Here is a 15,712-nt window from a genome sequence, read left to right as displayed (position 1 = left end):
GCTCAGTCGGATTACCTTGCAGCCCGAGCAACAGAAATATCTGGAGAAAGTTGGGAATTGGCTGTAGACAACCACCACTCCCCACCACCAAAACCACCCCCCCACACACAGCCTCCATAGCCACCACGACAAAAAGGGGGGTATCTAACGGAAAGCGGGCTGTAGCGACTAGCTGACCCTCACAGACCGAGGATGAGCAAACAGAGCGCCGAAATACCCCAGCGAGCGTCCGCAGCCTGCTCTGCCCCGCTGCATCTGCAAATGCGTCTGTATATTTATTTCTTTCGTTAACTGCACGCACTCGTTTGTTAGCAGGACATATGCAACAAACGGAATTTTTACTCATTCTTTATATATGTGCGTTTTGGGGAGACTGCCGCCGCAGATATATGAAATTATGCACTTTAAATAACTTTCAGCAATGTTTTTTTAATTAATTAACCATCTAAAATGTTCATATAAATCATTCATTTGCACGAGTGGTCAGATAAATGTGGTCGGCTAATTATTGCGTTTTTAATAAGAGGACATGTTTGTTTTTTGTTTTTATAATCAATATGATATTGTCTACGTTTAGATCCGATTTAATTTGTGCATTTTTTTCTCTTTTTGAAATGAAAAAGCTGCGTATTCTATTAATTAAAAAAAATTAAATGATTTTGTTTAGGACTGCTGTTGGTATTTTCATTGATTTACTCCCTTTTCACATTAATTTATTTCAAGACAAAGCAAATTGGCTTTCTGTACACTCACATACGTAGACGGGAGCAAGAGGCTCCACCTTTGCGACGCAGCGATTGGTTATGTAAATAAAGTCTTTTTTTCCTCCACTATCTTTATGCAGTTATCTACTGTATAGATAATTAAATCATCAATCAAAGGGGCTGGGCTATTTGATGCTTTTGTTCAAAGCCAATCGGCTTTCAGGGAATTGCTGAGTACAGATGAGAGTAAAGATGTTCAACATCTGGAATTCAGAAATTTCCAAAGGCTGTAGATTATCGCGGGTCCCTGGGGAAACGGTCAATGAGTAATATTTAAAACCCTTTATTATTATTATTATTATTATTATTATTATTATTGTTATTATTATTATTATTATTGTTATTATTATTATTGTTATTATTATTATTACATTGTTGTTGTTGTTGTTGTTAATAATATTATTGTTGTCCGAATTGGTATTTTTATTACGTTGTTCTTGTATTTGCTCGTACTTTTGTTGTGAATTTTTCCGCGGTGCTTTTTAAATCTCCTCTTTTTGCTGTTCTTCAAACCGTAAAACATTAACGTCAAAAAGTGAAAGTGCTCCCGCTGCATTGTTTTGCCTGATTAAATCGGTCGTAATTGTTCTGCATATTTGTTATTTATTTTCAGGCAACGGGCTGACTTTTGGACTGTCTTCCGTTGATTATTGTTCCTTCACGGTAAGAAATTGACCTTTAATTAATAATGTCTTTTTAAAATTGTTTTCTCTCTCTCTCCATCTCTCTCTCTCTCTCTCTCTCTCTCTCTCTCTCTCTCTCTCTCTCTCTCTCTCTCTCTCCAAAGGCAATATCCATTTGTTCGGTGAGCTATCTGAGCGGGGTAATCAATAAGATTAAGTTTTTTTTTTCAAAATGTAACGCTGAAATGCAGTGAAAAAGTCAAGTGTACATTTATTTTTTTCCTATTTATAACTTAAGGTAGCGGTAAAGATGAGCACATTTGAGCTTATAGGCGAAGTGGTGAAATTCAGGCATGCATTAAGACGCACAGCAAAGTCACACACCCGGTTTGTTAATTCAACGCTGCCTCGTTTCAGAAAATGCTATATAGCGTGAAATGGGATTACATCTCATAGAGAAACTATAGTGAAGACCTTGGGGTTATTTTATCTGCTAATTTAACGGAGGTAACGTGCAACTCCCGTTTCGACATTTACCAGCAACCTACTGTGTATGATTAATTATGCTGAGCGCCCACTTTATGAAATGCTTACAAATTTATTTTCATTCTAAACCAATACGAGGTTTTATAAAATGAACGAAGAGCCTGTTCAATTTGATCTGGGTAAGACGTACGTGCTGTTATCTAAGTGGATTTATTTTACTGTCCACCTCCACGCGCACCAATGGATCTGGAAATTCCTTAATTGTATTTGTGAATTTGAAATGCAATGAACTATATACATTCGCTAGTTACTGATTAAACTATTATTAGTGATTTAGTTTCAATGTGTGACTTAAATATTTACCATGAGAAATAAGTAGAAAAAATAAAATTAGAATTCAAATTAAAACCATCAGCCTGAAAGTGCAAATTTTCCCCTTCAAAACCAATGTGCGTTTTTTTTAGGAAGGGGGTGAATTCATGGTTACTTTTTCTAATGTGCACTGGTGGGCTCCCCTCCTGACAGGTGTGAAAGGTAATTCCTGCAGCTGTCCTTTGCCCTGCTGGCTTACTAAGAGACATTAACAGACACGTTTTGTCTGGTTACCTGAACAAACAGGTCAGATGTAACACAGTGGACAGGAACAACTGAATAGCAGGGGATGTGTTTTACGGCGGAAAGGCTTTATCTGCATTCAGAAATACCGCGTGTCACATCAACATATGCAATTGAGGGGGGCACTTTGTGTATCTCAGGCTTGACCGCAAGATCTGTTTCATATGTCCCTAAGACTCTCTGGAAGCTCTCCCTCAAAAATTCCTCAGCGGCTGGGAAATTCACACGCGCGGGAAGGCCATTCTCTGGAAGGATTACATCTGTGCGTAGGGAAAAAAAAACACAGAAAAGTAGTGGATAATGAATGAGAGAATTTGCAGGTGGTGGGAAAAGGAGGCTGACGGATTCCTCCGAGTAAATCAGGGCAGGGGGAGAGCGCGCGGTCACTTCCTGTCCTGTAGAACATGCTTGTTCTGCCGTGTTCTGGCTGACAGAGAGTCGGTGAATAGCCCCGAATTGTGCTGGGAGCGAGGATTCTCACGCACAACATCCTGTCCCGCTTCCACTGAGGCTTACCATCCGTTTATTTCAGTTTAGGCTATTTGCAAGGATAATTCATTTAAAAAAAACTACAGTTAATTTTCTAAGTGATTCATTTTCAGTATCCTAGAGGACGAATGTAATGAAGATGACATTCATTTAGCGTAGTAATATAACATTGTAGGTTTTATAATTTCAACGAGTTTTGTGTAGCAGAATTGTTTTTGCGGGAGTTTCAGTGTCCCTGTAATGCAGAAGATGGGAAGTGTGTAAATCCGACGTTAATCCAGTCGGGTAAGAAATTCAAATTTTAATGGAGAGAGTTTTAATGAATGAAGCAGAGCAAAATGAAAAACCGTAAACAGAGCAAATAAGGCCGTGTTGTCAGAAAACCCTTTACTGAAAGCCCTTCACTTGATCCATGCCGCAAGTTTATCCTGCAAGCTGGACCCCCCAGGGCTGAGCGCCCCTGTCTGGGCCCCCCAGTTGTCACCCTGCCACTGGTTCCTCTGCCTCGGGGGTAGAGATTATGTCACCACCGTTTGCCGAGTGGTACAGAGATGTTAGGCAAGTCCAAGAAGGGCGTGCGTACGTGGGAGCCTCGAATCCATGAAGCGAATTTGGTTCGTCTTTGGCACGGGCCGTGCTCTGCAGCAGGGCGTCCCTAAACGGAAACGCTTCATGTCTGCCACGCGCATAAAAAAGACAATGCAAGCGGAGGTCATGGCATTGTGGATTCCCAGGAAACAAGAGCTCATGTCAAATAAATATCGATTTTCCTGCGCGTCTCTCATCGAGTCGCAGTGATGAACGGCAGTATCGTTAAAGCCGTATCACGGGTAACGCATTCCCATCCCCAGAAAGGGAGACAGCTCCCTCACGGGGTCTAAAAGCACCATATCTGGGACTTGAAAAAAAATAATAAAAATGCATGTTTCATGTGTTGGTGTTTCAGTCTTGCAAGCCGACCCTGGTAGGCAAGAACAGGAGCATCCTAAAAACGGCATGCCCACCCCCCTCCACCTGAAAGGTAAGCAGGGGCCACCTTCTGCCTGCGACTTCTTCTGGTAAACAATAAACTTTTGTGCCAAGAAATTGTTAATCAATCATTTGAAAAATAAATTTGAATATTTCTAATCACGGGTGAGGTTTGCATATCTCTCCTTTAATGTACGCCATTTTACCGTGTCAAACCGAAACAAAGAGAGTGAGCTCAGCTCTGCTAATGTAACTGTGTCTGAGCTCAGTAGACACACTGTTATACCACCCTAACCCAATGAGCCTAAACAAATTAGGTTGCCTTTAATTGCAATTTCACCTGAATATTCCTGCTGGTCTGCAGTAGCTGTATGGGGCTCTGTGATGTAACTCAGAACATTAAGAAATTACACGCTGCATTATGATGTACATGAAATAAGATACTACAGTCATACAGGCAATAATATGATAATGCACATGGACAGAGGAAGTTACAGAAACTGCGTTTTGACCGCAATTTGCCTGCCAAGCTCGATAGATGGCAGAGATTCGGACAGACGCGTTGAGGTCGATGGGGTATCTGGCTTTCCAGTTACTATCCCAAGAATTCTGGGAAAAAAGCAGCAGGGGGCGAATTGAGTCGCTGCAGTCCGGCGAAGCATCACCTGCCGCAGCCCATCACGAGGGGCACTTTCTGAATCAACCCGAAACTGCACAGCGTTGCACAAGGGCTTTCCATTGCGAAACAGGAAGGAACGATTAAAAAAAGCAGAAAAAAACAAAGGAATTACAACACAGTTAAAAGGTAGGGAGAGTGAAGGGACTCTCTGACATTAAGCAAAGAGCACGAGCTGCAGTGTCACCCCAACATGAGAGTACAGACACCAGAGCGTGTGTGCCGGTCTCAGCTCACTGCTCATTGGCTCTCTTGTCGCCATGTCAATAACCCGAGAGCCAATGACAGCATCTCTCTGTCAGTGCCACACAGGTGATTCCAGTTAACAGCATCACGTCTTGCCTAATTCCAATTTGCCACGCTCTATTGATATGCTAATTTGTGAAAAGGGCAACTATTCTACAAATATTTGTATTGTGTAATGCTTGCTCATTTTTCTGAAAGCTAAGCAGAGTGATTTTCCTAAAAAAAATACATTTAAGGAAGTTCTGTTTATTGCCGTATGCTTTCCCTTTCGAACCCCTGGTCACCACAGCCCCGTTTCTGGGTGTTCAGTGTTCTGGGGTCATTCTGATTATCGCGCCCCAACTCCGACGTGCTGTGTGTGTGCCTGGCCAACTTGGTAAAGTGACGCCGGTTTCATTGAGTGCCAAGTGCTGAGGTCAGAAGAACTGTGTCCATCATAACAGTCTTAAAAACGTCTTGTGTGTGATTTGGCAGCAGCCAGACGTTTGACCATAAACGGCTATGCCATTTCCAAAGCGGACTATTTTGAAGACAAACCATATGTTCAATAATCCACACGGGTTATGAAAAGATATTTCAGCGATCCCACAGTTTCGACCTAATTTAAGACTGAGCGACACGCGGTGGACAAAAAAACCAGAATAGAATTAAAGAAGCGGGCATGGAAGCTTCTAGAGACTAGATAAGGCCGGAAATCAGTCCTTCTGTTTTTACAGGGCCTGTCTGATCACCAGGTATGGTGAATGCGAGTCTCTGTAGAGACAGAAACACAGTGACAGGACAAAGGGAAAGGACACAGATGCACAGATACTCACAGCCCATGTATTCATATCTTTATGGGGACTCTCCATTCATTTCTATGGGCATCAACCCTAATCTTAAGTATGACAGTAAGCTATAGTATAGTTATAGGCAAACATAAGTTTGATAAGCAATAACAGGATATAATACTTTTCGCATTTTTAGTTTTTTGATTGCAGTCACAGATTTTCATAAAATTGAGACAGTGAGAAACGGGGCTCCGGTTATGGTCCTGCCTCGGACGCTTGAGTGGCGAGGATCCCGCGATGGAGGCTGTGCGCTCACAGGCGCGGAGCAGATTGCCGCGACGGCCTGATGCCCTGCGTGCTACTCCCTCCACTCCCTCCTTATCCCGCAGCAGCAGCAATTGCAGGGCCTAGAGGGTGGGGGGATGATTTGGCCAAGACCCCCCCCCCCCCTCAGAGCTTCCTGTCAAAGCCCCAGGGACTCGAGGGACTGTTGGCCACAATTGACTACGACAATTAGGAGATGATCAGCGTTGAGGAGAACGGCACTTACGGCGTAATTTACATGTCAGTTTGCTGAATTAAAAGAGGGGGGTGCACCCAAAAAAAAAAGATATTCAGCTCTGCATTTTTTTCCCCGCACCTTGTAAACTGTAATTTTCCGCACACGGCTGGCGGGACTTGGCGGCGAGATGGGGGGGGGGGCGTATTACCATTTAAAAGGAAGGTAATCAGCTGGCCGGTGGCAGCCGCCGCCATTGTACATCAGGATCACTGATTCGCAGGCCAGCCGAGTAAAAAGGAAACCTGGAGAAAAGGTGACTCCCCTCCACAGTTGCCCCCCTGCCTCCTAGTCCACGCTGTACTGGTAAACACCGGTTGATAGGCTTATACTGCTCATCTTTTGCCCTGAGTCACTCTATTTGTGCCCTTCCTATGTCCCCCACCTTCTGTAGGTGCTCGCCCAAAGCAACCCCCCCCCCACAAGGAACAACTCATTTTTTCACCCCTGTCAACTTCATCTCCTTGATTCCCACTCCTGTTGGCCTGCCCGTAGTTGTCAGTCCTGTGGGACAATGAGGTGGGGGGGGGGCACCGTTTTCGTCTCACAAGGGGGTCACCTCCCAGCACAGCCCCCTCCCACCCTGCCGCCATAAACAGACTAATCCACCTTCTGCTGTCAGCATAAACCTGGCCCTAATCTAAATCTGAGTAACGCTGGAAATGGGTGACGGGCCCCTAATCCCAGGAAATTAATGTCCATTAACCCGGTGTGCGTGTGTGTGTGTGTGTGTGACATTATGGGGGCTTATTATGTCTTACTGTCACTGTAGTACACAAGTTTGCTTCAGGTTCAGATTATATATAATGAATATAATAAATCAATGAATCAAGCATGGTTTTATAGGTAGTGAGGTGTCATTTCATGCCATGTTTTTTTACAGGTGACAATACGCCACCCCTGCAGTCTCAGAGAGTGTGTTTGTGAGGGTGAAAGGAGGACCGTCCTCAGCGCCTGGTTTGTTGCTCCTGACACAGTGTTAGCATGAAGATCCTGGCACAGGAACCCGAGGAACCCCAAGCGACGTCGGCAGGTAGCGGTGCGCTCACAGGCCCTCGACGAAAGGGACCAGGCCACCTTGAAGCTCTTGTCGAATGACGTCATGTGAAAGAGCTGGGGAGCACAAATACCACCTCCGGCTGGCGAAGGTGAACGATCAGGAAAAGGGCAGCGACTCTGAGCTGGGAGAAAAATGGAAAAAAACTAAAAGAGACGCGAGGGAAAAAGGGAGGGAGGGACTGGAATGGTTTAGAGAGGGGAGACAGGCACGCGCTGCGTCTCCCGGGTAACGAGTCAATGATGGGCAGACGAGCTGCGGTCGCATTGATTAGAGCATTTTGTTGCAGCCAGTCACAATTAAGTTTGACTGTGTCGTTCCTTCTGCTTAGGCAGGTTTATTTTGACAGGGAATAACGACAGCAGGAACATGATTCAGCTCCTGTTCACATCTGCCATGTGGAGACAAACAGGAACGCAGAGGAGGGAATCGTAAGGCAGCAAGGCTCAGCATGCAGACACTCATAAACAGTCACTCAGCACACAGAGGCTGACACGCAGAAGTTCACACGCAGGCGCACGCAGACATTTGTCATGCAGACACTAGCGTGTACACACTTGGCACACACAGATGCTAGGCACACAGAACTACACACACAGTTGTTCACACGCAGACACTCGACATGCAGACGCACATGGGCAGACACACACATGCAGATGCTTGGCACGCAGACACTGGACATGCAGACGCATACACGCGGACGCTTGGCACGCACACAGATGCACAGCACGCAGACGCACATGGGCAGACACACACATGCAGATGCTTGGCACGCAGACACTAGCCACACCGATGGTCAGTACGCAGATGCTCACACACGTAGACACTCGGCACGCAGACGCTCACACGCAGACGCTCACACGCAGATGCTCACACGCAGATGCTGAGCATGTCTGACACTGGATAAGATGCCACCTCATAACTGCACTCTACCACCCGAAGCCTGCTGGCACAAAGCTAAAGCATAACTGAGCTGTCGAGTGTGGATTATCCACCAAGTTATTAGATATCAGCTGTGGGGCCATATGATCAATAAAGTAAAACGTTATCATCACTGCTTGACTCCGCCCATAGTCAGATAATTGGTGTAGGATGAGGGCGGACCGGAATGATTCTCAAGTGCTCAACAAAGTCAGGTAACATTTACAGGCCAGTGCTCCGATGGCAAGACCCCGAAACCTTTTGAGACACATAAATAGATGCACCCAGGCAGGCATGAGCTCAGGCAGGGTAAATCCTCCCAATGTGTGCATCCCTGCATGAGTGTTGAAAGCACACTATGTCAGCCTTCATTCCCAGTCCCTACACCTCAATGTTTAATTGGATCCTTCTATAAGCAGAGAGGCAGCCCCCCAACTGCGTCACAGAGGACTCACCCCAAAGGTTCCCTCGTCACATGACCCAATGCTTCTTCCTGAAGGCTAATCCAGCATCACGTGACACTGCTTCTTCCCATTGGCTGGGCTCCTGTGAATCAGGAGTAGTCACCTGACCACATCCTCTCCCTACGCTCACAGGCATGATTTGAATTTACTGACCACGGGGGCACCCCTAGCAAAGTGAGCATGCCCCCCCCCCACCAGGTTTATCAACAATGACGCTCAAGTGCAGAGACACACACACGCTGGGCAGACTGGTACTTATGGCGATGCCAGAAGGCTGTGAGAGTGACCCACTCATCCAAACACAAGTTTGTCTTACCTTTTATTTGACTCTGATAATGTTCTCTCTCAAAAAAATAAATAAATAAACAGTTACTCTATGAGTCGGGAGTACCTTAAGGGGGTCGCACTTTGAAAAGTGACCCTACACCATGTACAGTGAGTCCCAGGCATCTATAAATCATCCCGTTCCCTCTGCCTCCCTAAAATTCCCGCCCTTTTATTTCCGGTGATGTGAAGCAGAGTCCGCACATTAGCCACAGCAAGACACCTCAGATGACTCCAGGGCCCAGGATGCATCTGGAGTATGTGATAAATGCATCAGTTTCTCTTTGGCAAGAGAGATACAGGCTGAGTCTCCACTGAGGTACGTAAACACCCCTCTGTGTCACCTGATCTCTTATTCACCTCCCCACTTCTTGTGAACCTTTAACAAAACCGTTTCACCTCCTGATTTATTTCATTTCGCCTTTTAGCTGCTCAAGAGCAACAAATCAGTAATCATAGCTGACGGAAAATGTATTCATAATGAACGCCGTATTATTAAAATCAAACATTTTGAATTGCGCTTTTTTTTTTTCTTTCGCCATCACAGTTCTTCTTAACAATGAGTAATTCATTCAATCAGCACTGAGGACCAGGGATGGGAGAGGTTTGAGGGTCCTCGACCCACACAGCAGAGCTTAGAGCATGACCAGGAACTAGCAGTGATTAACCTCATGCGTCACGGCATTAGAGCAGGGAAATGATCTGTTTTCAGAGAGCCAAACAAAAAAACGCTCTTACATTTCCCAGTGAACATAACTCAGTCACACTGTCCTACACCTGACCTGTGTTAACATTCTTATGTCTTTTCATACACCTCCACCGAAGGTCAAATATTTACATCTGGCTCATTCTTTTGTGGTTCTTTTGCTGTATTATTTCACAAAAATGCTGGGCTCCACTGCCCCAGCACTGGGTGAGCATTTATGGAGGATAGTTGAATGGATTACAGCAGGATGTCCATCCATCCACCCATTTTCCAAACCGCTTATCCTACTGGGTCTCGGGGGGTCCGGAGCCTATTCCGGAAGCAATGGGCATGAGGCAGGGAACAAGCCAGGATGGGGGGCCAGCCCATCGCAGGGCACACACACACCAGTCACTCACACATGCACTCCTATGGGCAATTTAGCAACTCCAATTAGCCTCAGCATGTTTTTGGACTGTGGGGGGAAACCGGAGTACCCAGAGGAAACCCCACGACGACATGGGGAGAACATGCAAACTCCACACACATGTGATCCAGGTCGTGACTTGAACCTAGGACCCAGAGGTGTGAGGCAACAGTGCTAACCACTGCACCCCGTACAGCAGAATGTGTGCACTGCAAACACGTATGTAACATGTCTGACAACTAGCGTGCTTTAAACCCATCAGTTCTTGCTGAAAGCCTTTCTCAAGACCAGCAGGTCAGACACATTCAGCCAGTAAAGTTCATGGTCTGGGGTCTTCCCTTGCTTACAACCATCCTCACGATCATGGTCTCCATTGCAGATCCCTCACCTCTGCTCGAGGTGTCCCAGAGTAGCCTCTGGAGTTGCGACCCTGATATTTATTAAAGACGAAGAGCATATATGCCTTCACCTCCCCTCCTGCTCCCTCTCCTAACAAATAGGTGCTGGGCTCCTGCAGGCCGTCACGCTAAATTTAGCTCTGATCCCATTCTGGGCTCTTCCACGCGCCCCACAGATCTCGCGGCTTATTGTCTGGACCTCGGAAATCTGTCGCCGCCGCTCTTGAAAGAGACGTTCTGGCACGCGGGCCCTTGCCGCCGTATTCCAGGGGCGAGGAGCTGCTCCTTCTGTCTTTGGGTGTCCCCTGACAGTGGGATTAGCGCTCCTGCTAATGCGTTTGCCCTGGACACACTGAGTCTGCCCTCCTCATCGTCAGAGGAGCTGAAGACAAGTAGGAGAATGAGGGACCCCCCCCCACACTTAGTAAAATGGACGAGTACAGTGCTATCAGTCAGGTTTATAGTTCACAGGGCTGAGGAAGATCGGTCCAAACCTTCCGGAGTGGGGTGAAAGGCCGTCCCACAGCACATGGCTTGCCTGCCCTCATGCCCCCACCTTCCCAGCATGAGGCACACCTCCAGGACAGATCTGGAAGCACCCTGCGTAAGGGCTTCCTGTCAGGTGATCGGCGATACCAGCATTGACCAGTCACACCTTCTGACTGACGGGAACAAAGGCCCACATTGTGCTAAGCGGCTTTTTACTCTTTGTCTGCCCCCCACCCCCGCCCCCCTACCTCCTTGTCGGAATAACTGTGGCCTTTTGTTCCTTTAACGGTCTTCTCTGGAGAGAGAAGGAAACAGGGTCAGTCAGGGTCAATCTGGGTGGGGGGGTGCAGCCTCTACAGGATGATAGCGCAGGGGACACAGCTATGTCCAACCTTGGAGACCACGTCCACGACAGCCCCCCCCTCCCTACCCGCTTTATTGAGAGCCAGATGCGGGGCCCCCGGAGAACGAACGGTAAGCTGTTGTGCTTTAAGCCTAATGGAGAAGTTCTACATGCAGGGGCCTTGACCTGATTAGGATAATTCCCTCCTTTAATGCACATCCCACTGGCTTAAGGTAAACCAAATGTTGGCATCAGAGATCACGCTACTTTTCCAGTTAACATCTTCTGCTGGGAGGCTTCAACCGGACCTCCACGCACCTGTCTGCGCTGCGTTCAGGACTCGTGTACCTGCTTACCTGTCAGGTGGCGCCGTGCCTGGGCAGCCTGCCAGCTCTGCCAGGTGGCGTAATACCCGCGCATCCTGAGCAGCCGTCGGCTTTGTCTGATCCTGGGCTCGGCGCTCTCTTCTAATCCCATTCCCGACCATCCGGGCCCCGTCGAGCCGAGACGGACCAGGCGATGCGGAACTACGGATAGTGCCCGCGCTTGTAATGCCCCTGCTGGCAACTTGCTGGCCACCACATGGTCTTGGCTTGACATCTCCATCACCTACCTGTGTGAAGACACGCGCGGGACCCAGCGTATGGTCCCCTCTGCTGTGCCATCCAATTTTACCCAGGGTGCACTTCACCAAGGTGGTGAAGATACCAGCCAAGATCACTCTGATACAGAACAGCATGTGCTGCGGAGTAGTGTGTGGCTCAGTGGGTTAGACTGCTGTGCCTGTGATCAGAGGGTCACCGGTTTAAATCCCAGGGTTGACCAAAGTATGTCACCATTGGGTTCCGGTGCCAGGCCCTTAACCCCCAATTGCTCTAGAGACTGTCTGACGCTGCCTTCTCAGGAACACCTGTCCCTTTGGATAAAAGCTAAGTATAAAAGAAGAAGAAAAGCAGAGTCAGTAATTGAAAGCTACACAGAGGCCGACTATAGTCTTGCAGTAATCCATATATCCCCACACACCTCATGTACCTTGCTTGAATATACCAGCTGGATTTCAAACAGGGTAAAGGTTAATAACACTTGAGTCAGGCTGATGACCATTGTCTGGATAGCATTAATTCTGAAGCCTGACTTTACTGTAAATCCCATTAACTTAGCAAAGGCTAACACTCAAGCTGAGAACCCATTAGGTCCAATTTTAGAGTCTCCCAACTAACCTGCCGTCCGCGACCAGAATCATTTTGCAGCTATTATTAAACTGTTCACTCATCAGATTGACTTTTCTCTTAGTTTTTCTGGTAATTTCTAAAGTAACAATAAACGTTAATGGCCGTTGAGCTGATTAAAAACGAGGAGTTAAAGATGCACAGCTGAATGAGTTTTCAAGAAATTATAACAGATAATGAAATTATTTAAAAATCAGTTCCTTGAAATATACTTACTAAGACCAAAATGTTCTGAGATTTGCTTTTGTGAGGATGTGAGTCCGCTTAAATGTAATCTTCTTAAATGTTAAGCCTTTGTCATCAATTCAGCCAAGGCTATGAATTTGCTCCAGTGCATTGTGGGAAAATTCACAGAGGAGAGCTGCCAGGCAAGGCAGGTCATGCTTAACACATCCATGTGCTGCTTTATTCTTAATTTTACTGGACGTGCAAGAACATAGGTTAGTCTACAGGGCATCTCTTTGGGGGTCAGGCAACTCAGAAGAACAATTTCACTTCCCGTCACCCATGGAAGTGCCACTGTAGATATGTGACACTACACCATCTGATGTTGATGCTTGTTGGGTTTCTGAAGACCAAGACATGGAGTTACCTACACATTCTCAGTGCTGACCTTCAGGGATTTCTCGAAAAACATTTTTTGAGACGTGCCAGATGCAGCACATTTGGAAAAGTGTTTCGGGTTCCAGGCCACACAGAAAACCTCTAAACGCTTAATGGGCCGTTATTTCAGCTTTTTCTGCTCTTTCATTTGCCGATGAATACAAATAAATTACCCTTAATGGTGAAAAAAAAAACTTCTCTTGACTTTCCTTCCACCGTGACAGACCACGCCGAGGCAGGAATGGCAGAGTGACAAGCCCCTGTCAAAGTCCGAGTCGCGATCAAGCCCCAGCTGTAATATCCCCCATATACTTATGTGTTTATACTTATGTTCTGTTTGACAGTCCTGGAGCTGGGCAGCTAGGCATTTCACTGCACACTGTACTGAGTATATGGTGTATATGACTAATAAAACTTTGATCAATTGATTGTCTAAGCATGAGTATATGTGTGAGTATGTGAGTGGGGCTGCTATCTCTATCGTTTTCTGGGGATGTGTAAGTGCACACTCAGGATTGGGGGGGGTGTTTTGACCTGTTAAAAATAAAGGGGGGGCAGTGTGGATCAAGGCCTGTAGGACCACTGTGGGCTCCTAATGAACTCACCACAGATCTAAACGGCAGGGGTGGGATGAGGTGGGGGGGGGGGGTCATCTGGCCAGCGGGACGTGGGAGTTGAAACTGCAGGTTGGAGATAACACCAGGGGAGATCTCCACATGGTGTCCAGCAGGCTTGTGCACCCTGGGAGTGCAGAAGACCCACTTCAAGGTACCTCCACCCCCGTTTTAACCCCCAGGCAGTACATGGAATGCCGGTCAGATCTCGGTGAGGAATCACTAAGGTGACGCCTGATCTTCTCACAGGCTTCAAAGTGGGAGAATGTGAACCTTGACAGCGCCCTGGGAGAACCACAGCTCAGCACACACAGTTTTCAGAGTTCCTCTCCCTAGAAAGAAGCACACATATGGTACGATAACAAAAGAGTAAAAATGAAAACAAGAACCAGCATCCCCCATCACAAAATGCTACCCTGGACCGGATCGACAGAGAGCTCTGTATGAAAGCCCTTCATCTCCACACTCACACTCTACCATCCAACAAGAAGGAACCACTGAGCTATTATATAAACACACACACAGTCCATAAAGGTTGGCCTGCTCAGTTTCAGTAACGTAACATTTCTACAAGAGTAAACATCAAGTCATCAAAATCATTACTCAGGAAAATGCTGCTTTTGCCTGTGCTGCATTTGATTTGTCTTGCTGGAGAAGATTGGGGAGTTTTTTGTTTTTTTTCTCCGCTTTGAAAGATCACAACTATAGTAACCAAAAAGAAATAAAGATCAGAGCTGGGTCCCCTGTGGAGCGCTGGGCTGCCTGCCAGTCACACAGAGCGCATTAATTCAGGCATTCGCTGTTACCTGTAAAAGCCTGTCAGGTAGATTCACGGCCTGCACTGATAAGCGACCAGCAGGGACAAATGCGTGGGGAAGGTTCCGGAGCCAGCAGGCATTCAAAGAGATGCCCCCCACCACACACACACACACACCAGGGCCATCCGACACCACCTCCCTCCAGCAAAAGCCTGTAATATCTCTCTGTGCTGTTGGCCTGCTGGGCAGGACTACCTGCTTGTAGTCAGTCAGTCTCAGGCTAATAAACGCAGTGAAAAAGAACTGCACTGGGGGAAAGCGATGGCCGCCTGGATCTAGGGAAAGGGGAGGCACTCTCACTAGTCAAGCCCAAGAGAGTCAGCCCCACTAAAGCCAGCTTCCTAACATGTGGTGTGTAACCGCGGGAAACGCTCATTTCCACTTACTCGTCCGGCATAAATCTTCACGTGTCCAATTTAATGATCCATTTCTTTGCATGAAAAGCCTGCTTGTCCACCTTGTATATTTGGTGGCCGATATGGCACCCCATAATAGTTTATATAAAAGGAAAAGGATATTTTGTTTCAGGTTAGAATCGGAACACGTTCCCTTGTCTTCTGAACGTCATCAATCATCTGAATTGTCATCATGTTTAGCGTAACCATGACGAAATGCTCCCTTAACACATCCCGTTAGTCTTCGATGAGACGCGTCCACGTTCATGATTTTCCGTGACCCAAGAAGGTCCTGATCTCCTGGGCAAAAATGATCCCATCCAGGACATGAGTGTCATAGATAACACTGGATTGAGTAGAACAAAGAACAGCCCTCCTGCTTGGTAATGTTATTTTGTGCTTTGTGTTTGTCAAAGACTTGCTCCACTAGTAAATCATAATCTGCTGTGATACACATTAACCTCACCTTGTAGGTTACATGTGAATCACTTCACTAACGTTCTGTGAGGATCTTGGACACCTCCCTCCTTTCCTTATCTGCAAAGGGGTCCCTCCACAGTTCATTAATAATACAGCTGGACATCTCATATGTGTGGGGGGGGGGGAGTGATAAGTAAAAGTCGAAGTGAAAAGTCGGATGCCCCCTCCTTGTGCTGTGCTGCATTTCCATGTTATCTTTGTACAATGTTGGGGTCCAATCCTCCCTCAGACATCTTGAAGCTCTGCCCCACCTTGGCAGGGCGAGCAG

The 15,712-nt window shown here is 46.7% G+C and overlaps 1 long non-coding RNA gene across 2 annotated transcripts; it reads left to right on the top strand.

The window, feature by feature from the left end:
- The first annotated feature begins 129 nt into the window (after nt 1–129).
- On the top strand, nt 130–13,573 carry LOC125732076 (uncharacterized). 2 transcript variants are annotated; one of them, XR_007391688.1, is made up of 4 exons: nt 130–265; nt 1,378–1,427; nt 3,924–3,998; nt 7,081–13,573. It is a non-coding gene; the product is annotated as an uncharacterized LOC125732076 (long non-coding RNA). The 2 variants fall into 2 exon arrangements; XR_007391687.1 differs by lacking the exon at nt 130–265 and adding an exon at nt 279–1,030.
- Nucleotides 13,574–15,712: the final 2,139 nt, after the last annotated feature.

Source organism: Brienomyrus brachyistius, chromosome 1 (assembly GCF_023856365.1).
Source record: "Brienomyrus brachyistius isolate T26 chromosome 1, BBRACH_0.4, whole genome shotgun sequence".
NCBI lineage: Eukaryota > Metazoa > Chordata > Actinopteri > Osteoglossiformes > Mormyridae > Brienomyrus > Brienomyrus brachyistius.
The sequence above is the reverse complement of the archived record's forward strand: the minus strand, read 5'-3'. Positions and strand labels throughout refer to the sequence as shown.